This window comes from Delphinapterus leucas, chromosome 11 (genome assembly GCF_059928025.1).
Source record: "Delphinapterus leucas isolate spDelLeu-1000000601 "Yukka" chromosome 11, BTC_Dleu_Yukka2, whole genome shotgun sequence".
In the NCBI taxonomy this organism is placed as follows: Eukaryota; Metazoa; Chordata; class Mammalia; order Artiodactyla; family Monodontidae; genus Delphinapterus; species Delphinapterus leucas.
Window position 1 is genome coordinate 31,729,829 of NC_143139.1, and position 27,754 is coordinate 31,757,582.

Consider the following 27,754-nt stretch of genomic DNA (forward strand, 5'->3'; position numbering starts at 1 on the left):
TATCTGGACAGCAAAGCACAATTAAAATACCATAATGCATTAAAATGGTACATAATACTAGATCATTAGATAATAATATCCAAAATTCTCTTATATCAAAAGGAAATTCACTGGACAACTATCAGTATTCTTCTCACCCCCTTTTCTTTATCTTACACATATTAATATGATAAGATAGAAAGACAGTAGATGATAGTTCCTTCCTTTACCAGTATGTCTATTTGTCTCAGTATAGCTATTCCTTTTCTGCAGACTCTAATTATTTCTCACAGCATTGGTTAATTTGAAATAAATATTTAAGGCAGTTATTTCTTCCTGTAGAACTCTACTAATTTAAAAAATTTTGATATTTTCACTCACGCTGTATGCATGGTATAGTTTAATTATACTGAATTAAAATTGAGGTCATTTTGAGAATTTTATGAGACTATGAAGTGCTAGAAGATGCTAAAGCAAAGATGGCAATAATTGATCTAGAAGAAAATTTGGTGATTTATAGCTAAATAGATGAATATGTTACATATGAACCTAAAATAAAAATCCTTTGAAACAATTCCAGTGTTTTTTGTCCAATCATGGTTATGCAAAGAAACTGTTGAATTAACATTAGGAAATGTCAGATGTTAAGTGAATAGTACTATTCTAGACTTTTAAAAAATATGTTTGGATTTATTTGCAAATTATTTAAATTATTTGTAGTGAGAAAGCATGTAAATACAAATGGAAATTTTAGGTTTTCTTATAAATTCAAATTATTTACATTGAAAACACTTTTAGTTTAGACAGTATTATTATGTCTTTTTAGAAAATTGCGAAAATATGAAAGGAAAAGAAAATAGTCATATTCCAAACACTCTAACTGCTTAACTAATGTTCAGTGGAATTTACTTTTAGTTAACCTATATACATATATAGTTTCATGTGATTTAATATATCGTGTCATATCCAAATTTTATCAATTATGTTTTATGAACATCCCCCATGTCATTGAAAACTTTATGCATTTTATTTAAAATTATACATAATATTCTCTCAAACAAATGTACAAAAGTTATCTACCCATTTCAGTTTTTCCTATCATAAATAACACTATTTTGAGTGCATTTTTATAAATATTTCTGCAGGTTAAATTTAAATAATCTTTCTGCAGGTTAAATTTAAACAATAAGTTAAAGAGTTTTACTTCTATATTTCAAAATTTATTTTAAAATATTTATCAACTTATATTCCTATTTTCATTTTGTATGAGTACTAATGTTGCACCACTCCAACATTAGTCTCTTTCTTTTAAGTCATCACTATTTTAATAGGAGAAAATGGCATCTTTTTATTTTTGAAACTTTTTCTAAATTTTGAACTTTGATAACACACAGCTTCAATAGTTTCACACTTAGCAGGGCTGTTTCACAAAAGGAAATGAGAGGCAAATGTGGACATTATTTTGAGGGTGGTAAAATGCAAACGAACTAAGTAAAGTACTTTTGAACACTGACCTTCCCTGTCTAAAAGCCAGCAGTGGCACACTGTTGCTCTCTTCATTTTTACCCTTGATTCATTCCTAATGCAAAGCAGAACGTAGTTTCTGGAATTTAGACTATAGAAGTTCTTAGCAGGGACAGATGCTGTAACAGTGACAGTAGCATTAGTACAGTTATAACTAGTGGTGTGCTGGTAAATGTTAAACAATTGACTCTCCTGGGTAGGGGGAAGCCCTGGTTTATAGTGTTTGCCAATTTTTGTGATGTAAATATTTCATCATGTCCGATTTCAAGGTTCCCACATGATGTCACTAAATGTGGAGTTGGAAAGAGGTGGTTAGGAGCACACTGTGATAGGATTGTCACCATACAGACGCAACAGGCATAACCTCAAGAGCATTGAAGACAATTAAAATGTAGTAAATAATTAGGAAGTGAAGAGACTGAATATTTACTACCTTTGTTTTAAACTTTTTCATTTAACTAAAAAGTTTACATAATTTCAATTTTAATAACAGTGTTTTCAACAACTAACTCTTAAGCTTCCTTAAAATGTGATGGTTGCCTTTTGGAAGGTAGTACGGACCAGCTGCAGCACACCAAGTTTATAGTCTGATTGCCCAGTGTAAACAGCCCATGTGCAGAAGACACAGAGTATGATTTTTTAGAAACCTCAAACATAGTTTCCTCTGTTTTTGCTAAATAATGGAAAATATTCTTATTAATGCAGAATTTCTATTATTTATCTCAATCTGACCATAACTGTACAAAAAAAAAAAAACCTGTAGAATTAACATTAGGAAATGTCAGATGTTTGGTGAATAGCACCATTCTAGAATTTTCTCATTTAAGTTTGGATTTATTTTCAAATTGTTTAAATTATTTGTAGTGAGAAAAGCACTTAAATACAAATGAAAATTTTAAGCTTTCTCATAAGTTTAAAAGTTTCCCACTACTTTCCTTTGTTTCAGTTTTCATGCCTAAAATATGTAGCCGTGAATATAATACACTGCTACATTTTCATATTTATATGCATTATGCTGTCCATTCATTGATTCATTCATTCAACAAATATACATTAAATGCCTAAAATATGTGAGGCATAGTTTACATACTTAAAATGTACTACCATTTGTACATTTCCACATGCCTTCGAGTCCACATCACATTCATTCCTCGCTGGCTCTATTACAATTCTAAAAATTTTTTAAGCTTCCAGTTTTGACTTCCTATAGTCCATTCCCTATGCAGCAGCCAGACTGATCCTTTCAAACATGTCAAATCTTATAACTTTCCTCTTAGAAAGATATCCTATAAAATGAAATCTAATTCCTCACCACCTATCTTTATAATCTGGCCCTGCCAAACTCTCTCCCCTCAGTTAATTGATTTCACCCTTGGTGCATTGACCTCTTTTTGCTTCTTGAACATACCAACATTGTTCGTATTACCTTTAACCACCTGTACTTTTTCTTGCTGCTGCCTGGGATTCTCTGGATCTTGGCACAGCAGGTCATTCTTGTCATTTTTGTTTCTGCTCAGATGTCACCTTCTCAATGAAGAATAATTATACAGCCATCAATGTAAGATAGCCCTCTACTCCAATGTTTTGTCATATCATGTCACTTTTAAAATTTATTCATAATATGTATAGCTGTTTAGAATTATCTTATTAATTTATACTGTTTATTGTCTATCTTTATCTTTACTTGAATGTAAGCTCTGAGGAGGCAAGCTCTTGCCTGCCTTGTTCAACCCTTGAATCCCCAGAACGCAGAGGACATATCTGGAACATAACAGGGTTTTAACAAATAATTCTTGAATAAATTCATGATTTCTGTATAGAGTAAGAATAATTTGGCAACTTAAACTATAATTTAGATGTCTAGAATGTTGATAATGCTTTCCCATTGGGTACGTGATTTACATTATGACATACTCATCCACAAGTTTGATTCTTACAAAGATTAAGACTTAGAGATATTCTAGAAAATTTATTAGACATGGTAATCTGTAACTCCACTTATCTCTGACCTGAACACTGTCAGCTGCTGTCTTAATAAATTGTTCCCTATCAGATGTTTATAGCTCACAGTGAGGCAAACATAATACTGTAAATGTTTCATCACAAACATACTATGTCTAATACATTCTATATTGTCTTTTAAGAATCTTTTGTTTTTATAGATCATTGTGAGTTAAATTAAGAATCTGGTGAAGATAGCTACAATATTCTAAATATAAATTTTAATACATTAATTTAGCTTATGACATTCACTTACGAATGTTAGAATATAGATTAACAAGGATCTTTGGTCATAAATGTCCACAGAGAAGCGTGTATTTCATTACTAATGTGTGAATGTGCATACTTTGAGCTTTTATTTTTCTTTTAGTTTTAAACACACTATAGCTATCTTAGTCAAATGAAGACTTTCAAGGACATTTTAGAGTCTGGACTTCTTCCTGAGGGCAAAAAGTAGTCATTTGAAATCTTTAAGGTGGGAGTAATATGATAAGATATTTGCACTTGAAAAATCACTTTCATGATTATGGAAAATATATATAGTAGGGGAGTAAGATATAAGGAGATGAATTACAAGGTTATTGCCATAGAAGGATTAAGATGATGATGGTCTGGACTGGAAAGAGGGTAGTGGTAAAGTCTATGGTAGGTTCTAAAAGAACAAGGCATCTTTTCCACTTGATTTAAAGGTACTATATATTTATTTTGCTGACTTCATGTCTTTGAATAAATCTGTAATTTATCCTGATGTCACCATAGATGATTTAATCTAAACATTTAACCTACTATTTTTGGTAACTCCAAGCTATTAAGTTAAACTATATATATAAAACCAAAGCCACTGACTTCAATACTGATGAAAAACACATTTTTTTTTCACTTTGTCCTTTCTTCCCAGTAGCAGAAGACAAAGGGCTAGTAAACCAGTCTTTAGGTGGAAACTTTAGATGTTTGATTCCATTACTCACATGCTCCTTTCTCCATTACCCATGTAAGTAGTGTAGTATAAAAGGAACAAGAGGATAGTCAGAATGTTTAGATTTAATGCATGCTTTATGAAATTAAAATTCATAAAGAATTAATGTCAGCAATTTTGCAAAATATCCTTGGTAAGCATTTTCAAAACCAAAAAATAGTTTGAGCATCTAATTTTGTACAATAGTCTGTATATAGAAGGAGAGGGTAATATGCATGGTGGTCTTAGGTTTACTTTATCCTGCCTTCTTTAATGACAGGATGCTATATAATTAAGTGATCCCCAAATCTGTAACTTTGTAAATGTCCTGTATCATTTGGAAAAATAGATTTCAATAAATAAATTAACTACTAACCTAAAATTTTGGAATGGTATATTATATGACAATAATGTTACAGTTGCTTGCCATTCTTATAGGTCCATCATCATAACTTTAAAGTCTTGTATTTGTAATTATGACACAATCAGATATTATCATTCATGAAATGCTATCACCCTAACTATTTTGAAATTACCAAATATTTTGCTTTACTTTGCTACATGTTGTGTGGGATTCAAGAGTTTAAGAGGGTGAATTCAACCTATGTATTTCTAGGCTGACAAGTAGCTTACATTTAAAATTACCTCTAAAATATAAATTCCTTTTATTACCATTCAGTCCTGACTACACACTTAAAACCTTTCCAACTGTATAGCATTCCTTGTTTTACAAAAAACATGAAAAAGGACGAGAAGTTATCTGAACAAACATTTTTTTTGCATTTCTAAATTTGACTTAGAACAGTGACTGCCTTGATTATTGTTAATGTAGCTCTATGAATGACTCAGTGTTGTTTCAGCAGTTGATGGACAGGGCTAGGAACTCCCAGCAAAGGGAGTTCTCAGAGGTTTACTTACCCTTCAGAAGCTTTGAGCAGTAGTTCTAGAAGCAGATTTTGCCACTTTGTCAGGCCATGGATGGCATCTCTGCATCTAAATTAACTCAGGTTCTCCTGAATCTTCCCCAATGGATTTTTTAGCTACTAGTAAATTCACACAACAATCCCAACATAATTTGTTCATTTACTTAGATTCAGACATAATTTGATAGGAAAATTAATCAGTGGAATACATTATAAAAATAGAAGGGAAAATTAAAAATAATACTCCAAGATTTACTTACTACCAAAATAATTTTGTTTTATAAAATTTGGTCTTAGTCTCTAAAGCTATACTTTAGTGTTACAATGTGCAAATAGTATTTTCCTCTGATAAATAAACCTTACTCTTAAAATAGTCCATATTTGTATAACACTTTTACTCTCCAGGAAATTGATTCATTCATTAAACATCTACTGAACACCTACAATATGTCAGGCATTCTGCTAGGTTACTGGTTACAATAATTGGCAAGCCCTCCGAAGCTTACATGCAGCAACATGGGTAGACCTAGAAATTATCATACTAAGTGAACTAAGTCAGACAGAGAAAGACAAATATCATATGATATCACTTATATGTGGAATCTAAAATATGATACAAATGAACTTATTTACAAAACAGAAAAAGACTCACAGACATAGAAAACAAACTTATGGTTACCAAAGGGGAAAGGGGGTGGGGGAGGGATAAATTAGGAGTTTCAGATTAACAGATACACAGTACTCTATATAAAATAGATAAACAAGTAACTACTGTATAGCACAGGGAACTACATTCAGTCTCTTGTAATAAACTATAATGGAAAAAAATATAAAACTATATATATATAAAACTGAATTACTTTGCCATACACCAGCAGCTAACACAACATTGTAAATCAATTTAAAAAAATAAGAAAACTAGTAGATATCAGGAAAATAAAGAACTAACACCAAATAATAAAGTTTATTTATATTTAGCTTTATTAAGGATTATAAGGAAAATATAAGTGGCTAATATAGAGAATAAAAGAGGTAACACTGATTTAAATGAGATGATCAGTTCAAGCCTCCCTTAAGTAGGAAATGTTTAGGCTGAAGCCTAAAGAAAAGGAACTAGCCAGACCCCTCAAGTGGGGCTAGGAGTGCTAGGTACCGGGAAGGAGCCTGACATGTTCAAGGAGACCAGTGTGACCATTATGTAGAGGTGTGGGATGAGTTGGAGAGATGAGAGGGGAAAAGCCATGAACGGCCTTGATTCCATATCAGACTCATCTCATACCCTTCTCCTCTCATTTTAACTTTCTCCCTCATCCCGTCCTTAAAGGCTTTTGTCAGAAGTTTGTACCTTATTCTATGTTCAATGGGAAAACATTGAGGAGCCTTTAGGAGATGAGTGATGCAATCTGATTTAAGATCATTTTTGCTATAGTGCAGAAAATAAATTGGAGTGGAACAAAAGGGGAATTGGTGGGGTTGGTGAGTAAAGAGAAAGTATGAAACCCAATCAGCACAAGCAGATTCTTCTTCAGAAAGAATCAATATATAGGATAGTTTACTTTTTTCTTGCTCTGCAAACAAAGCAAATTACAAGATCTTTTTGAGGATAAATGACTAAAGAAGATATTACATACTATTCAGAGGGTAAAAATGTACATTTTAGAATGTTTCTTGTAAAAATTTTCAGGTGGAATATAAAAGTTAGAGATAAAAATATTATAAAAGTATTCATAGGCTTGCTGGAGGGAAATGTCTAGACCATCTTGTTCAACTCCTTCCCAAGGGCTGGAATTCTCTGCAGGACATTGATGACTTATGCTCTCTCAACATCAGCTTAAACACTGTTGGTGATGAGGAGGGAATTCACCCATTTTACAAGCAGCCCTTAGACTATCAATAGCTTTAATCAACAGATTACAGATCTCTGATCAATTCTATAATGATTGAACTAGTTTCCAATAAAATCAGGATCGACCCACATATACTATAAAATTCTTTCCTCTCTCTCCTCTGTCAGTGAAAGATGGTGCAGCTTTCAGGAAAAAAATGAAACCTCTCTGGATAATTTAATTTAGAGTCTTAAAAAAGAAAACCTTTTACAAGAACTGTGAGAATGAATGTCTGCTGGTTTTAAGAAAAGCAAAGTAGTTGAAAGGAACCCCCACTGGTGTTCCATCTGCTTGCAGTCCCAAAGTAGGGGATCCACAGATGAATCCCAAAGGCAGTGGCACCACCTTCCTTTGATATCAGCTGAGGCCCACAGTCCTGCCCACCACAGCCAGAGCAGCAGTGGCTTCTGCTTTTCTATGACCTCCCAGTTCACCCCCTTAGTGCCTCTCAGTGTCAAGAGATCTAGGAAATATTGTTTTCACATTTCTACCCCAGAGATAGTCAGGAGGTCATAGGGAGCAAGAGGAATGGTGATGAAATTCCAAGAAAAATATGTCCTTCTCCAAAAATAAGTAGGTTTACATCAAAACTAACAAGAAGAACCAAGCTAAATATGGATTTTTAGGGAAAGTTAAATTAAATAAAAGAGAGAAAATAAATATGTTTTAACTTCTAAACTGACTTCATGATACAGAAATTCATATTATTAGAAGCACCATTAAAATTATAGGATAAGAGAAGCTGAAGATATTAAAGCTATATCATGAAAATATCTAAAAGGGAGATTTGCCCAAGATATGGAAAATAATGATTAATATCACCTGATCACTAGGACTCACAGATAACAATGTGGCTACTATATTTGGTCACTCCCCATATTTCCTTTTTCAGTATTATGATAACATCATAATGGATATTACTGCATACAGACCTTTTTTCTGAATTTCCAAGTTTTTCTTAGAAAAGATTCCTAGAAGTGGAAATACAGGATTAAAGGGCAGGACTTTTCAAAGACTTGGCAAACACTTGACAATTGCCAAATTGCTATCCAAATAGCGAGGCCCACATTTTATCATTAAACAAGTCTTTTTTTACTAGCATTTTGCTATTCAAAAATTTTTCATTAATTAAGCAAAGATATTATCTCATAATTTTTATTATTTAATTACTATTGCAATGAATATATTATATTTAATAGCTACTTAGTTTCAGTTCTATGAAGTTCTGTTTATATTCTTTTTTTGTTTACTATTAATTACTTTCTTTAAATTGTTATGACCAATTTATAAAGCAAGATTTTTAATATTTTCATGCCATATTTGTAGCAAATATTTTTCAAACTTGTATTTAAATGTTATTGACACTAGATTGATATGTTTTATTTTTATTTTTTATTTTTTCTGTGGTACGTGGGCCTCTCACTGTTGTGGCCTCTCCCGTTGCGGAGCACAGGCTCCGGACGCGCAGGCTCAGAGGGCATGGCTCACAGGCCCAGCTGCTCCGCGGCATGTGGGATCTTCCCAGACCGGGGCACGAACCCGTGTCCCCTGCATCGGCAGGTGGACTCTCAACCACTGCGCCACCAGGGAAGCCCAATATGTTTAATTTTTAAGCAAAATAATGAACAGTTATAAAAATTCTCAGATATTTATTGCACATAAACAAGAAGTAATAGAATAATAGATACAATGTAAATTTATTTATATGAAGTTCAAAAAGAATATAATAAAGCAACCTTTAAAGTGATACATATATGACCTGTAAAGCTTCCCCCAAAAGAGAATGATTAACACAAAATTCAGCACAGTGTTGTGAGGGGCAATCAGGAAGAAGCTTATAGGATGGTAACAATGTTATCAATATTTGTTTGCCTGCTGATAAGTATACAGGTGTTTTCTGTTGTTTTTAAATAGTATTTTTAAAAATACTAATTTACATAATTTATTTCAAAGTTGTAAGACTAAAAAGGGGTTTGACAAAATTGAAGAGTGGAGAAAAACTATTGAATTTGGTATTTTACAGGTCTGTATTTGTTGGCTAGGCCTGCCATAACAAAGTATCACAGACTGATTTAAACAACAGAAATGTATTTTCTTTCAATTCTGAAGACTAGAAGTCTGAGATGAAGGTGTTGGCAGGTTTGGCTTCTTTGGAGGCCTCTCTTTTTGGCTTGTAGATGGCCATTTTCTCCCTCTGTCCTCACATGGTCTTCCCTCTGTGTAGGTCTGTGTTCTAATTTCCCCTTCTTATAAGAACACCAATCATATTGGACTAGAGCCCACCCCAATAACCTATTTTAACTTAATTACCCCTTTAAAGACTCTGTCTCCCAATACAGTCACATTATGAGGTACTAAGGATTAGGGCTTCAACATATGAATTTTCAGGGGTAAAATTCAGCCCATAATAAAATCATTGGTAATTTCAAGAGAAAAACTTCCATAAAATAGTGTGGGTGAAGGTCTTATTTCTCTATGCAAACCACACAGAACTTACATACTATAGGGAGGAGGTAAAATCAATCTATTGATATATAACATTTTGTCAGATAGAGATAATGTATGAAGAAAATAAAGCAGAGGCAGGTGGGTAAGGAGGGATGGAAGAGGGCTAGAGCCTATGTTTTCTTTTTCTTTTCTGTCCCATGGAAAGGCATTTTATTTTAAACATAGCAGTGTGTACATGTCAATCCCAAACCCCCAGTCTATCTCTCCCCTCTGCCCTTCCCTGGTAACCATAAATTCATTCTCTAAGTTTGTGAGTCTGTTCTTGTTTTGTAAATAAGTTCATTTGTATCATATTTTTTTTTTTAGATTCTGCATATAAGTGATATCATATGATATTTGTCTTTCTCTGTCTGACTTACTTCATTTAGGATGATAATCTCCAGGTCCATCCAGGTTGCTGCAAATGGCATTATTTCATTCTTTTTAATGGTTGAGTAATATTCCATGGTATATATGTACCACATCTTCTTTACCCATTCATCTGTTGATGGATGTTTAGGTTGCTTCCATGTCTTGGCTATTGTAAAGAGTGCTGCAATGGACATTAGGGTACATTTATCCTTTCAAAACATGTTTTTCAATAAGAGTGGCAGGAAAAGCCTGCTCTGACGGGGTGGAAAAGAAAATCAAATGAAGTGAGGAAATTGTCCATGCAGTTATCTGGAAAGAAAAATATTTCTACAAGAACATTAAAAAGCCCCAAGCAAAGAATAGGTTTGAATGTTCAGTGTTCCAGCAAGGAGGCCAGTGTGACTGGGGCCGAGCAAGCCATGGGGAGAGTGGGCACAACGAGTCTGGAGAGGTAGATAGGACCTGAATCATAACAAGCTTAAGGACTTTGGAATTTACTCTAAGTGTGACAAGAAACTACTGAAGTATTTTAAAATGTGGACTGATATGATCAGATTTATATTATACAAGTTGTATGTTTGCTATTCCTTGAAAGGAAGTAGAAATCCTGTGAATTGTGGGGAAAATCTCTGTAAATATCAGAAAATAAGGAGGGCAGGAAATAGTAGCCAAAAGGTGATGATAGTCCAAGTAAGAGATGAAGTCAGCTTTGACTAGCGTGGTCACAGTAGAAGAAGTGAGAAATAGTTATAGTCAGTATTTATTTGGAAGAAGACCTAACAATATTTTCTGATGATAAGGGGTGTGAAAAAGGAATTGGCATAACTCTTAGGAATTTAGATTAACCAGTGGAATCATCTACTTAAATGGCCAACAGAATATCTACTTAACAGAATCATCTACTGAAAATAGATCACTAGAGAAAATAATTAGGAGTTCAAATTTTGGCATGCTACCTCATACTACATCTATTAGACATCCAGGTGTATATGATTTTTAAAAAATTATCTAGCAAAACTGAGAATCCAGCTGAGATCAGATAATGAATTTGTCAGAGAACCACTTGGCATAATTGTATACGTATCTACAACCCATACCAGTCTGATACAGAAATAGAGATAGCAGATTGTTGTTGGTGTTGCCCAAAGTTATTGTTAATATAATAGGAGATCAAGGGAAAAAAGGATTCATTACTTTTAGTTAAAGAAAAATTTAAATAGCTGGACAGAGAGTTTTTAATCTATTAGAATATTTCCAGCTGTCAGTAACAAACTCTCAACTCAAAATTGCTTGAGAGATAGGTAGGTCTTATGTCTTTCGTGAAATCAGTGTCTCAAACATATAATCAAGGACCAGTTTCCCCTCCCCCCTCCCCAGCTTTCTCTACTTGGGAGGTTTCAGAATCAGGTTCATTCTAAGGCTCATCTAAGCCTCTCTGTGGTTGCAAGATGGCTGCTGCAGTGCTAGGAATTATTACAAAGAGGCCTGATGATGTCCAAGAAAGAAGGGGTCTCTCTCTTTTGAAACTCTATTCTTAAAATGAATGACCTTTCCCAGAAGGCCCTCAGAAAATCTTTCCCATATTGTCTAGAACTGAGTCACAAGTCTACCCTTAAATAAATAATATGGCATTTCCATGATTGCTCAATGTGATAAAATTTACCACAAATCTGAAGATGGAAAAATCATTATTGAGGAATGAACATCTGAGCAAAAAATGGAGACTGTATTCACAAGGAAGCAAAGAGAAAAAGATTTCTGCTTAATATTAAAAATTAAATAGAGAGGTAAATAAACATGGATGTAGGAAAAGGAAGAAGAAGAAACTAGGTCAAAGGCAACTTCATAAAAATGCAGAAGAAGAGAGAGGAATGTTATAGGAAGTCTAGAAAGTTAGCTTCAAAAGCAGAAAATTTAGGCAGGATTATTTTTTATTTAGATAATAAACAGTGATCACCAACATGGATCCTGAGAGTAAAACAAAGATTTACGATGTCAAACAAGTAACCAAAGAGTATGTCAATAAACTAAGTTGAGAGAACTCTAATCCAAAGTCAGTAAACACAAGTTTATCCTTAAAATTATATATTTGTCACTACCACTGTTAAAGAACATGTAAGTAGGTAAATAGGCATAGGAACAGTTTAAGTTATTACTGTCACAGGAGAATTCTACATGTCTTTGTTTTGTTTTGCATTTTAGATTATATAGTCCACAATACTTAAATCTGTGAGACAATCCCTTCCCCTCAAGAGCTGCATTTGGTGGTATTTTCTACATTTAGGAAATTATACTAGGAGGATGGAATCTAGAAAGAATACTGTTGATGTAACTAAAATTGGAACCAAGCTTGAGAAGGGATTTCCATATGTAATAAGTGCTTTCCGAAACAGAGTCGTAAATTAAGGAATTTAACATTTTTGAAGAATGTAAGTACATTGAAGAAGTTTCAGAAAATGAACCAATGGTACATTCAAAATGGGCTTTCTTTTTCTGAATTTTGGGTATCAGCAAAATTACAGTCTTACTAAATAGTAATCTGTTTATTTTACCTTGTTTGCATAATACCAAGTTTTGTGGAATATAAAGTTTCAACAAATATTATAATGGGTCATAATATTATGCATCAATAAATTAGTCATAAGATGGGTAATCTTGTGCAATGGTATATCTTAAATGTATAGTTTTAATTATTAGTAAACTCAATTTTGCATTTTATGAATGTTTATATATTGGTGGCTTAAAATAGTACATTAAGATATCTGTTCTGTACACTCAAGTGGGTTGGAAATATTCTATGATCCTAAGGAAGGAATATTAGGATAAATGTACCTCCCTCAAATTATAAGATATTACTTTAGGGGAATCAGGAAGATGGCGGAAGAGTAAGACGCGGAGATCACCTTCCTCCCCACAGATACACCAGGAATACATCTATACGTGGAACAACTCCTACAGAAAACCTACTGAATGCTGGCAGAAGACCTCAGACCTCCCCAAAGGCAAGAAACTCCCCCACGTACCTGGGTAGGGCAAAAGAAAAAAGAATAAACAGAGACAAAAGAAAACGGACAGAACCTGCACCAGTGGGAGGGAGCTGTGAAGGAGGAAAACTTTCCACCCACTAGGAAGCCCCTTCGCAGGCGGAGACTGTGGGTGGCAGAGGGGGAAAGCTTCGGAGCCACGCAGGAGAGCACAGCCACAGGGGTGCAGAGGGCAAAGCAGAGAGATTCCTGCACAGAGGATCGGTGCCGACCAGCACTCACCAGTCGGAGAGGCTTATCTGCCCACCCACCGGGGTGGGCAGGGCTGGGAGCTGAAGCTCGGGCTTTAAAGCTTAGAACCCAGGGAGAGGACTGGGGTTGGCGGCGTGAACACAGCCTGCAGGGGGTTAGTGCACCACAGCTAGCCGCGGGGGGAGTCTGGGGAAAAGTCTGGACCTGCCGAAGAGGCAAGAGACTTTTCCTTCCCTCTTTCTTTCCTGGTGCGCTAGGAGAGGGGATTAAGAGTGCTGCTTAAAGGAGCTCCAGAGATGGGCGCGAGCCGTGGCTAAACAGGGCGGACCCCAGAGACAGGCGGGAGACGCTAAGGCTGCTGCTGCCGCCACCAAGGGGCCTGTGTGCGAGCACAGGTCACTATCCACACCTCCCTTCTGGGGAGCCTGTGCAGCCTGCCACTGCCAGGGTCCGGGGATCCAGGGACAACTTCCCCAGGAGAACGCACAGCGCGCCTCAGGCTGGTGCAACGTCCTGCCGGCCTCTGCCGCCGCAGGCTCGCCCCGCACTCTGTGCCCCTCCCTCCCCCCCCGGCCTGAGTGAGTGAGTCCCCGAAGCAGCTGCTCCTTTAACCCCGTCCTGTCTGAGCGAAAAAAGACGCCCTCTGGCGACCTACACGCAGAGGCAGGGCCAAATACAAATCTGAGCCCCGGGAGCTGTGCGAACAAAGAAGAGAAAGGGAAATCTCTCCCAGCAGCCTCAGAAGCAGAGGATTAAAGCTCCACAATTAACTTGATGTACCTTGCATCTGTGGAATACATGAATAGACAACGAATCATCCCAAATTGAGGAGGTGGACTTTGAGAGCAAGATTTATTATTTTTTCCTCTTTTTGTGAGTATGTATGTGTATGCTTCTGTGTGAGATTTTGTCTGTATAGCTTTGCTGTCACCATTTGTCCTAGGGTTCTATCCGTCCGTTTTTTTGTTTTTTTTTTTTTCTTTTTTAAAAAAATTGTTTTCTTAATAATTTTTTATTTTAATAACTTTATTTTATCTTACTTTAATTTATTTTATCCTCTTTCCTTCTTTCTTTCTTTTCTTTCTTTCTTCCTTCCTTCCTTCCTTCCCTCTTTCCTTCCTTCCTTTCTCTTTCTTTCTTTCTTTCACTCTCTTTCTTTCTTCCTTTCTTTTTTTCTTTCCTCCTTCCTTCCCTCCCTCCCTCCCTCCCTCCCTTCTTTCTTTCCTTCTTTCTTTCTTTCTTTCTTTCTTTCTTTCTTTCTTTCTTTCTCTTTCTTACTTTCTTTCTTTCTTTCTAATGTTTCTCCCTTTTATTCTGAGCCGTGTGGATGAAAGGCTCTTGGTGCTGCAGCCAGGAGTTAGGGCTCTGCCTCTGAGGTGGGAGAGCCAACTTCAGGACACTGGTCCACAAGTGACCTCCCAGCTCCACATAATATCAAATGGCGAAAATCTCCCAGAGATCTCCATCTCAACACCAGCACCCAGCTTCACTCAACGACCAGCAAGCTACAGTGCTGGACACCCTATGCCAAACAACCAGAAAGACAGGAACACAACCCCACCCATTAGCAGAAAGGCTGCCTAAAATCATAATAAGTCCACAGACACCTCAAAACACAGCACCAGACGTGGACCTGCCCACCAGAAATACAAGATCCAGCCTCATCCACCAGAACACAGGCACTAGCCCCCTCCACGAGGAAGCCTACACAACCCACTGAACCAACTTTAGCCACTGGGGACAGACACCAAAAACAACAGGAACTACGAACCTGCAGCCTGCAAAAAGGAGACCCCAAACACAGTAAGATAAGCAAAGTGAGAAGACAGAAAAACACACAGAAGATGAAGGAGCAAGATAAAAACCCACCAGACCTAACAAAAGAAAAGGAAATAGGCACTCTACCTGAAAAAGAATTCAGAATAATGATAGTAAAGATGATCCAAAATCTTGGAAATAGAATAGGGAAAATGAAAGAAACATTTAACAAGGACATAGAAGAACTAAAGATGAAACAAACAATGATGAACAACACAATAAATGAAATTAAAAATACTCTAGATGGGATCAATAGCAGAATAACCGAGGCAGAAGAACGGATAAGTGACCGGGAAGATAAAATAGTGGAAATAACTACTCCAGAGCAGAAAAAAGAAAAAAAAAACAATGAAAAGAACTGAGGACAGTCTCAGAGACCTCTGGGACAACATTAAATGCACCAACATTCAAATTATAGGGCTTCCAGAAGAAGAAGAGTAAAAGAAAGGGACTGAGAAAATATTTGAAGACATTATAGTTGAAAACTTCCCTTATATGGGAAAGGAAATAGTTAATCAAGTCCAGGAAGCACAGAGAGTCCCATACAGGATAAATCCAAGGAGAAACACACCAAGAAACATATTAATCAAACTGTCAAAAATTAAATACAAAGAAAACATATTAAAAGCAGTAAGGGAAAAACTACAAATAACACACAAGGGAATCCCCATAAGGTTAACAGCTGATCTTTCAGCAGAAACTCTGCAAGCCAGAAGGGACTGGCAGGACATATTTAAAGTGATGAAGGAGAAAAACCTACAACCAAGATTACTCTACCCAGTAAATATCTCATTCAGATTTGATGGAGAAATTAAAACATTTACAGAGAAGCAAAAGCTGAGAGAGTTCAGCACCACCAAACCAGCTTTACAACAAATGCTAAAGGAACTTCTCTAAGCAAGATACACAAGAGAAGGAAAAGACCTACAATAACAAACACAAAACAAATAAGAAAATGGGAATAAGAACTTACATATCAATCATTACATTAAATATAACTGGATGAATGCTCCCACCAAAAGACACAGACGGGCTGAATGGATACAAAAACAAGACCCATATATATGCTGTCTACAAGAGACCCACTTCAGACCTAGAGACACATACAGACTGAAAGTGAGGGGATGGAAAAAGATATTCCATGCAAATGGAAATCAGAAGAAAGCTGGAGTAGCAATCAGACAAAATAGACTTTAAAATAAAGACTATTAGAAGAGACAAAGAAGGACACTACATAATGATCAAGGGATCGATCCAAGAAGAAGATATAACAATTGTAAATATTTATGAACCCAATATAGGAGCACCTCAATACATAAGGCAAATACTAACAGCCATAAAAGGGGAAATCAACAGTAACACATTCAGAGTAGGGGACTTTAACACCCCACTTTCACCAATGGACAGATCATCCAAAATAAAAATAAATAAGGAAACACAAGCTTTAAATGATACATTAAACAAGATGGACTTAGTTGATATTTATAGGACATTCCATTCAAAAACAATAGAAAACACATTTTTCTCAAGTGCTCATGGAACATTCTCTAGGATAGGTCATATCTTGGGTCACAAATCAAGCCTTGGTAAATTTAAAAAAATTGAAATTGTATCAAGTATCTTTTCCGACCAAAACGTTATGAGACTAGATATCAATTACAGGAAAAGATCTGTAAAAAATACAAACACATGAAGGCTAAACAATACACTACTTAATAACGAAGTGATCACTGAAGAAATCAAAGAGGAAATCAAAAAATACCTAGAAACAAATGACAATGGAGACACGATGACCCAAAACCTATGGGATACAGCAAAAGCAATTCTAAGAGGGAAGTTTATAGCAATAAAATCCTGCCTTAAGAAACAGGAAACATCTCGAATAAACAACCTAACCTTGCACCTAAATCAATTAGAGGAAGAAGAACAAAAAAACCCCAAAGTTAACAGAAGGAAAGAAATCATAAAGATCAGATCAGAAATAAATGAAAAAGAAATGAAGGAAATGATAGAAAAGATCAATAAAACTAAAAGCTGGTTCTTTGAGAAGATAAACAAAATTGATAAACCATTAGCCAGACCCATGAAGAAAAAAAGGGAGAAGACTCAAATGAATAGAATTAGAAATGTAAAAGGAGAAGTAACAACTGACACTGCAGAAATACCAAAGATCATGAGAGATTACTATAAGCAACTCTATGCCAATAAAATGGACAACCTCGAAGAAATGGACAAATTCTTAGAAAAGCACAACCTGCCAAGACTGAATCAGGAAGAAATAGAAAATATGAACAGACCAATCACAAGCACTGAAATTGAAACTGTGATCAAAAATCTAACAACAAACAAAAGCCCAGGACCAGATGGCTTCACAGGTGAATTCTACCAAGCATTTAGAGAAGAGCTAACACCTATCCTTCTCAAACTCTTCCAAAATATAGCAGAGGGAGGAATACTCCCAAACTCATTCTACGAGGCCACCATCACCCTGATACCAAAACCAGACAAGCATGTCACAGAGAAAGAAAACTACAGGCCAATATCACTGATGAACATAGATGCAAAAATCCTCAACAAAAAACTAGGAAGCAGAATCCAACAGCACATTAAAAGGATCATACACCATGATCAAGTGGGGTTTATTCTAGGAATGCAAGGATTCTTTAATATATGCAAATCAACCAATGTGATACATCATATTAAAAAATTGAAGGAGAAAATACATATGATCATCTCAATAGATGCAGAGAAAGCTTTCGACAAAATTCAACACCATTTATGATAAAAACCCTCCAGAAAGTAGGCATAGAGGGACCTTTCCTCAACATAATAAAGGCCATATATGAAAAACCCACAGCCAACATCGTCCTCGATGGTGAAAAACTGAAACCATTTCCACTAAGATCAGGAGCAACACAGGGTTGCCCACTCTCACCACTCTTATTCAACATAGTTTTGGAAGTTTTAGCCACAGCAATCAGAGAAGAAAAGGAAATAAAAAGAATCCAAATCGGAAAAGAAGAAGTATAGCTGTCACTGTTTGCAGATGACATGATACTATACATAGAGAATCCTAAAAATGCTACCAGAAAACTACTCGAGCTAATCAATGAATTTGGTAAAGTAGCAGGAAACAAAATTAATGCACAGAAATCTCTGGCATTCCTATACACTAATGATGAAAAATCTGAAAGTGAAATCAAGAAAACACTCCCATTTACCAGTGCAACACAAAGAATAAAATATCTAGGAATAAACCTACCTAAGGAGACAAAAGACCTGTATGCAGAAAATTATAAGACACTGATGAAAGAAATTAAAGATGATACAAGTAGATGGAGAGATATACCATGTTCTTGGATTGGAAGAATCAATATTGTGAAAATGACTCTACTACCCAAAGCAATCTATAGATTCAATGCAATCCTTATCAAACTACCACTGGTATTTTTCAGAGAACTAGAACAAAAAATTTCACAATTTGTATGGAAACACAAAAGACCCCGAATAGCCAAAGCAATCTTGAGAAAGAAAAACAGAGCTGGAGGAATCAGGCTCCCTGACTTCAGACTAAACTACAATGCTACAGTAATCAAGACAGTATGGTACTGGCACAAAAACAGAAATATAGATCAATGGAACAGGATAGAAAGCCCAGAGATAAACCCACACACATATGGTCACCTTGTCTCTGATAAAGGATATAGGAATGTAAAGTGGAGAAAAGACAGCCTCTTCAATAATTAGTGCTGGAAAAACGGGACAGGTACATGTAAATGTATGAGATTAGATCACTCCCTAACACCATACACAAAAATAAGCTCAAAATGGATTAAAGACCTAAATGTAAGGCCAGAAGCTATCAAACTCTTAGAGGAAAACATAGGCAGAACACTCTATGACATAATTCACAGCAAGATCCTTTTTGACCCACCTGCTAGAGAAATGGAAATAAAAACAAAAATAAACAAATGGGACCTAATGAAACTTAAAAGCTTTTGCACAGCTAAGGAAACCATAAACAAGACCCAAAGACAACCCTCAGAATGGGAGACAATATTTGTAAATGGAGCAACTGACAAAGGATTAATCTCCAAAAATTAAAAGCAGCTCATGCAGCTCGATAACAAAAAAACAAACAACCCAATCCAAAAATGGGCAGAAGACCTAAATAGACATTTCTCCAAAGAAGATATACAGACTGCCAACAAACACATGAAAGAATGCTCAACTTCATAATCATTAGAGAAATGCAAATCAAAACTATAATGAGATATCACCTCACACCAGTCAGAATGGCCATCAGCAAAACATCTAGAAACAATAAATGATGGAGAGGGTGTGGGAAAAAGGGAACACTCTTGCACTGCTGGTAGGAATGTGAATTGGTACAGCCACTATGGAGAACAGTATGGAGGTTCCTTAAAAATCTACAAATAGAACTACCATATGACCCAGCAATCCCACTGCTGGGCATATACCCTGAGAAAACCATAATTCAAAAAGAGTCATGTACCAAAATGTTCATTGCAGCTCTATTTACAAAAGCCGGGAGATGGAAACCACCTAAGTGTCCATCATCAGATGAATGGATAAAAAAGATGTGGCACATATACACAATGGAATATTACTCAGCCATAAAAAGAAACGAAATTGAGCTATTTGTAATGAGGTCGATGGACCTAGAGTGTGTCATACAGAGTGAAGTCAGTCAGAAAGAGAAAGTCAAATACCGTATGCTAACACATATATATAGAATTTAAGAAAAAAAAAATGTCATGAAGAACCTAGGGGTAAGACAGGAATAAAGACACAGACCTACTAGAGAATGGACTTGAGGATATGGGGAGGAGGAAGGGTAAGCTGTGACAAAGCGAGAGAGTGGCATGTACATATACACACTACCAAACGTAAAATAGATAGCTAGTGGGAAGCAGCCGCAGAGCACAGGGAGATCAGCTCGGTGCTTTGCGACCATCTAGAGGGGTGGGATTGGGAGGGTGGGAGGGAGGGAGACGCAAGAGGTAAGAGATATGAGAACATATGTATATGTATAACTGATTCACTTTGTTATAAAGCAGAAACTAGCACACTATTGTAAAGCAATTATACTCCAATAAAGATGTAAAAAAAAAAAAAGACTAAAAAAAATTTTTAAAAAGATATTACTTTATATTCTCTCCTGAAAGAAGAGCAACAAATAAGTGAATTAAAATAATTATATTATCTTAAAATGATATATACATCAACCATTAAAGTACTATTTCAAAATTAATTTTCCTATGAAAAATTATAGGCTCTGTTGAAATTTGTAACCTTCTTAGGAATATATAGAGGCAATTGTCTGTGCTGAGAAAGAGAGTTGGGTTTTAAATTTTCTCTCCTGAGGTTTCACACTTACTCACTGTAACATAAATCTGAAAACCATTTAGAAAAGAAAATGAGCTTGTTATTTTTAAAAATAAATTCCTGCAAAATTGTCACAAATAGAACAGGAAACCTTTAATGCTCCAATAAGAGGGAATATAACACTTAAACTGGCAAGTGATATATCAGCATATTAAAATGGCCCATTTGATACTACATTAGGGACCAACTTTAGTGATTGATGAAGGAATGTTTAGGTCTCAAAGTACTTTTCATAGTTGAGTACGGCTAAAAGCCAGATTCTTTGGTAGGTTATTCACAGTATAAAAGCAATGTAATGAAGCAAATGACATTCCAAGGGCACTTTCTATGCAAAATGAGCCAGATAAAGAGAAAATAAATCATTTGGAACATAATCCAAGAGTATGAATTTCTCCATCCAGTAGTCTTTCTTCTACAACCTATCACTCCAGGCAAACCCTGAAAAATTGCCTCTCATCTCTAAAGCAAATCGCCAGCCTTCCTCACGTGGCGGTGAGAAGCAGAAAGATGGAAGGGTGTTTGTTGTAGGTTACAGAGGACTTAGGAAGAGTCAAGGATACTGTAGATTACAAAGGAGTAGCGCAACAAGACACTTAGCCCAAAGTCATTGCCTCAAAGTCTAGATATACCTGGAAGTTCTGAAATCTTTGAATATCAACATGTGTGGAGATGATCCTTCCAATGTCCTGGCCTCTTAATTCCTGTTTCTTGATGATTTTGCCCTCTGCCTGCCTCAGCCACCCACCCATGATTACAATCTAGACAGGGCTTCACAGACTTGAATGTGAATTAGAACTTGAGTGGTCCCTGAAACTTGACTGAGAAATAATTAATAAAACATTTAATTAATTTCTAACTAAAATTTATGATTTCTTCAAATATGAATTTAAGCTACAAATCACTGTCACCAGTAACAATCCCAGATATTCTCATATAATAGTTCACCTGTTGCAATATCGCTTCTTCAAAAAATATATTTATTAGACTATATCCAATTTCTTATTATGTAATGTTCTAATAAGCACACTATTTTATGTGTTAACAAACATATATTTGTTTTCTTGATATTTTAAAAATGCATTTTAATGTAATGTGTTTCCTTTTAACTCTATGTATTGTATTTTATGTATGTAAAAGCATTATTTTCAGTGTTCTCAGAGATTCACAGGATGCCAAGGTGTCTATGACACAAAAATCCTTGCAAATCTTGGCTTTACCAATAGCTACAAAAAATTAAAATTTTAAGTTTAAGCTTTTATTCTCTGACCACTAACTGTTATCTTTCCAGTTCATTCCTTCAAATCTCCTTCCATCTCCAACAGTTCTTTCACCTTCCCCCATCCAGACCTGCCACTGACCCTATCACTTGTTTTCCTTTCCCTCATTCTCCTTGATGTCCTCAGTTGCGGCCTTAAAGAGCTCAGATTCCATAGTTCATAATTAAAACCACTATACCTTGCCTCATTCTCTCTTTATGCTCCTCACATGGTTGAATCCAAATTTTGATTAAACACAACTTTTCTCATATTTTATGCCTGCATACAAGCAGAACTCCATGTACTCCCACCAAGATCTCCTCTTCAATCCCCATCCCCAGCATTCACCACTTCCCCAGCACTACTGCCTGGAGACCCTCAAGTCTAACAGATTAATACTACTCTGTGCCCCATTTTCTGGCATCATTTATGTTCAAACTTAGTTCTTAAAACCTTCCTACTCTGCCTCTGGAATTCATTATCAGTCATCAGTAGCCTCTTATAATATTCATCTCTTCACTGAATGTTTCCTTCACCTTCTTAATTTATCAGAAACCTTACTCCACCCCCCGCCCACTCCGCTCCCAATGATGTTGCTCCTCCTGCAGTCTATTCATATGCCTTGAACACTGGGCCTCGTGGCAAGATAGGTGCTCTCCTTCCTTCCTGATGATGCTTCCATTGTAACCTCCTTCTTTCTTGTCTCAAGTTCTCTGCTTAGAACCTCATATCATCCACTTCTCTCACTTATTTCCCCTTCCTGAAGTTTTCTATGAATCCCTGAGATCATTCCTACTCATTCCTTGAAGATTTTGGTGCACTGGCACTCTCTCCAACACTACTTCTCTCCTACCTTTTGCTGATTTCCATGTACATGTCGATGATCCTTACATCACACTGTCCTCTCAGTTCTTTGAAACACTTAATCCAATTTGTGTTGTCCTTGCCATGGCTCCACTTTTACCCTTATCATTGCTGTCTTCATAATCTCAAATATTCTCATCTCTGAAAGACACCTAATTTTCTTCTCACTTTTTTTAGTACTCAGGTTCCTGAAAAATTTTGACCCACCAGGAACCACAAACCCTTTATCTCACCACTTTTCTTATGTCCCCTACCTTTCTCAATCTCTCCATATCTAGCTGAAATCCCACAGCCATAAATTATCATTACTCCTTGGCATACATACCGGTACCCTTTTACTTCTCTCACTTCATCATACTCACTTGGAAAAATTGTGGATTAAATCTAACTGTCCACTTACTCAAAACCTACACTCTCACATTTAATGGTGGCTAGAGAAAAATACCCCAAATTAAGACTGGTTACACCTTGAACTCATGACCATGTCAAGTGGGCCCACAGTGCTACTGGGCCATTCCACTAGGTTTTCCTAGTATCTTTATTCTTCTCTCCCTTATACAACAATTACATACCTCCTTCTTCCTTAAATTTCCAAAGTATCTTTCCTATCTTCCCTTTTTAGTCAATAACTTGCTTCCCGCTTCCCTGAGAAAATAGAAGGAATTGGAAGCAACCAACACATAAATATGTGTCCATGTGCTCTGCCTTCCTTCTTAATGCCCTGGCTGAGCTTCATATTCTTATCTAAGGGCAGCCGTCCACATGTGAACCAGATGCCATAGCCTCTTGTTAATTCATGAAAATTGCTTCAGCCATTCTTTCTTTTCTCTTCTGCATCATTTTTTTTTCTATTTGATTTGTCTCATCACTATGCAAGAATTCTGCAATTTTGCCCATTGTTAAGGGAAAATAAAAACAAACAAACAACAACAACAAGAAAAAAGGAAAATCTCCCCTTGTAACTAATGCATTGTTCTATGATTTTCTACAGAGCAAAATGCAAAAAATAATTTGTCCCTCTTCAGTGTTTCTAATTCCCCTTCTCAAATCCTGTTTTGAATTTGCATCCTCCCAACCCTCTATCAAAATAGCCTTTGTCAAGATCACCAATGACCTTCATATTTTTAATGCAGAAGTTAGTTCTCTCCTACTCCATTTCTTAGCAGCTTGAATACAGTTGATCACTTTCTCCTTCTTGGCTTTCTGGGCACCAGTCTCTTGTAATTTTCCTCCTCCCTAATAAGATGCTGTTCTATGTCTCTTTTGCTGGTTCTTGATCATCCTTCCAATAACTCTATACTTCTTAGCCCATAAGCAATCTTATTGTTTCAAGGCAATAAATGCTAAAAACTCTCAAACATAAATCCCTGATTTCTCCAACTGTCTAATCACTATCTCCACTTGGATATCTAAATTAAACTTTTTTCTTTATATATATTTACTTTTCCTACACTTTCACCTGTCTCCACAATGCATCTCCAGTCTTCCTGGAAGTCATCTTTGACTTCTTTTTTCCTCCTATATACTAGTTTCATTTCATCAAGAAATCCTATTCATTTTACCACTAAAATATATCTAGAAACCTCCACCTCTGCTGCCACCATCATGATCCAGCCATCATGCTTTGTCTCCAGGATTACTGATTAGCCATCCAACTGTTTTCTCTGATTTACACTTAGCTACAACCCTACAATTCATTCTCAGCAGAACGACCACAGTGATCATTTAAAAATATGTCAGGTCTTAATAACTATGCAAAAACCTCCAATGACTTTCATCTTCTCAGAATGGGACTAGATCATATTCATACTTATATTCTGTCTGATTTTTGTCAACCTTGGTCATTTCCATTAACTCTCTAACTCATAAATCATAAATCTGTTTCTGTGAGATTTTAAATTGTTTTTCCATTATCTTGCAAATTTGCAAATTTAACTCCTCTAATCAAGAGGCCTACAATATTCTTATATATTTGTATATATTTTTATTATTTATATGGTTTGATTATTTAGCATAGGTATATTCTATATTTTACATGTAAAATGAGAACAATAGTGTCCATATTTTATGTGAGTAATAAATAATAATTAATTAATTAATTAATTAATTAACATCTATTTTCCTGTACCTTACAACTTTGCCACCCAATTCCAAATAGAAGAATGATTGGGAGAGATAATACTCTGTACCAGAGTTTCTCAATCTTTTTTCATTATTTTTCTCCCTCATAAGCCTTTTTACATGTTTTTTCTTAGCAGCTGTTTCCACCCATGAAATTTTAATACCACAGAAATACTGCATATCTGTTTATGTACTGTAGCCCTTTGGAGATGCAAAAAACATTGTAATAGCCCAGATATTCTTCACCTCACAAGAACCAATTTTCACCTCCGTGGAAGCCATATTGTCCCTGTAGAGAATGCATGGGCTATGCAGATACCCCCTTCCATCTGTTCCCAGGAGATCCAATCAATTTTATAAACTGATCAATCTAAAACTTCAGTGAGCTGTGTCTTTAGAAGACAGTGTTTTCCATCTTCATAGGATTGATTTTTATTGAATTGTACTTTGGTATTGTGCTATTGGCTTATATTGAGGAACATTATAGGAAGAAAACCAACAAAAGCAAAAAACAATTACACGAAATCTGATACCATACTATTCCTTGATAGTTGAGGATATGGTTTGCTGTACTACAGTGTCCTCCTTTTATGGAAACATGATTGAAAATTTTCTCAGGTGAGGTGGAACTTAGAGAAGTGAAGACACTGGGCCAGGCTAATAAATAAATATTTAAATAAAATGTCTGATATTTAATATTAAATCAGTATGTTTCAAATTCCTGTACACAATTTAATGGAGAAGGTGAGATCTTATTAGAGGAAGTATATGAAGAAAGACCGCTTCTGTCTAAATACTAGAAAAATTTATCTTCTCAACACCACCCCATGCTTCACACACACACACAAGAAAAATTCATACAGCTAAATAAATCCATTGTCCTCTGTAGGCACCTTAGATATTACTTACTGGACCATATTTAATAGGAACCTTATTCTCCACACATACACACTCTAAATAGGTTATCAATATCTTCCTTCAATACAGTACTCTCCTTTAGAAGATCTAGGGGTGATGGTAGGGGGAGAAGATGCATTTCCAGTATTGTGTAGCATCCTTTATTCCAGGTACTGCCCTGGGAGACACTGTCCCTTAAGCTGCATCCTTTCTCTGGTCTGAGGACCAGAAGTAGAACACTTTTCTTGAGCACAATACTTGTTTTTATCTTTCAACTATATGATTGATCTATTTTTCTATTTGAATTGCCTGGCCAAAACTCAATGCCATATTTCCAACATACCTTCAGCAAAGTATCAGTACATAGAGAATTGTATATTTTAACTGAATGTAGGTGAATATAGGTAAAGTGTTTTTCAATAGTAGCATTAGTGGATGTTGTTGCTATTTATGTATCATTATCTCAGCTTTGTCTCATTTTTTCTAAACTTATTTCCCTTCCCCTCAATTAATATTTTTTCTTTATCATAATTTATGTATCTTTGTAAACTATCTTAAAGCCTTTTTAAAATGAGGTAGCATATAACTCATAAGTAAATATTTATGTTTTATTCTCCAAAGAACCTGGCAAAGAATTTTGACTCAATATTTATTTTTTCAATTAAACTAGCAAAAGTAAGTGATCTAAATTAATACTGATGTACTAAAATGCTTCAAAGACTTAGATCATAAATGCCTTAAGAACATGTGTTGACTCTCTAGAACTATAAGACACATGTATTTGATTCCCAATATATGCTTTATGATTAAAATGTAAGTTAAAAAGAATTCTTAAAACATATAAAGTCATAAAGAGTGTATTGTAAAATGTAAGATCCAATAAAATCTAAAGAAAAAATGCTAAAAATGAAGAAAAATTGACACAATTTTAAAGTGCTTATATTTTTACTATAATAATTTTCATGACAAATGGAAAACTGACATATGTGATTCTAAAATTACAAAGAGATTGTAATCCAAGGAGCAAACCAAAACATAAAGCAAACAAATTTAAAAGAAAAAAGATTGGAAGCATAAAAAAATGATGCCATCACGTTTGAAACATTTGGCCATCATAATTCTTATATTCATCCAAGTACGTCAAGTAATTTAGTAACTTCATGTATTCTAAGGTTTTTGAGAAATCTTTGGTTTTTATAAATGAAAACATGTTCTTTCTTTTTATACTGTCACCATAAGTGGCTGCCTAACCCTCCAAACATATAAATATATTGTCATGGGTACCTGATATCCAAAGTGAATTTGATGTAGAGAATAAAGTACTATGCAGATAAATTATTTAGCTTCTGTCTCTTATGTTTTCATTGAATATATTTTTCTGCTGGTAACATAGAGTTGGTCCTTTAGAAGATCGCTCATTTCTGGAAACCCTGGTTATTTTATGGTTTTGTTAATAACTTTGCCCTTTATATGGATGATTTTGATAGTTGAACACATCTTTTTGCAGCTCTCTGAAGCCACATATTATTTTGTGTTTTTCTTAGGATTAAAACACTGTCTTTATCAAAAAAATTTAAATGATTATTAATATATTTAAACTAAGGTATATTTAAATTACATTACAAAAAAGATATCTCATATTTATTCAGTTATTACACTTTTGTAGAACTTTAGGTTCAGTTAAAACATAAGAGAATTATTTAACATAGAGTTTTCTTGCTTTGATTTTTTAAATTCTTTTTTGCCTGTTTATCAATTGAATATAATTTATCACTAAATCAAGAGCCCCAATTACTCTATTGTCTTCTTATTCTCTAATTCTTCAAGGAGTAGTTTCTATTAGATATAGTTGTAACTATTAATTATATTCAGTTATTTTATTTAAATAATCAATATTTTAGGTCAGATAAAAGAAGTATACAAATATTCTATATCTAAATTTTATAAACTAGTTCCCTAATTCAGAAAGGGGGAAATTTACATTGTTCTCAAAGAAATTAAAGTGAAAATAGGGACGATTTTTTTT

The 27,754-nt window shown here is 35.2% G+C and overlaps 1 protein-coding gene across 1 annotated transcript in view; it reads left to right on the top strand.

The window, feature by feature from the left end:
* The window catches only part of LOC149747983 (contactin-1-like), a 114,219-nt gene that overhangs the window by 48,520 nt on the left and 37,945 nt on the right, over positions 1-27,754 (top strand). The window lies entirely within an intron of this gene.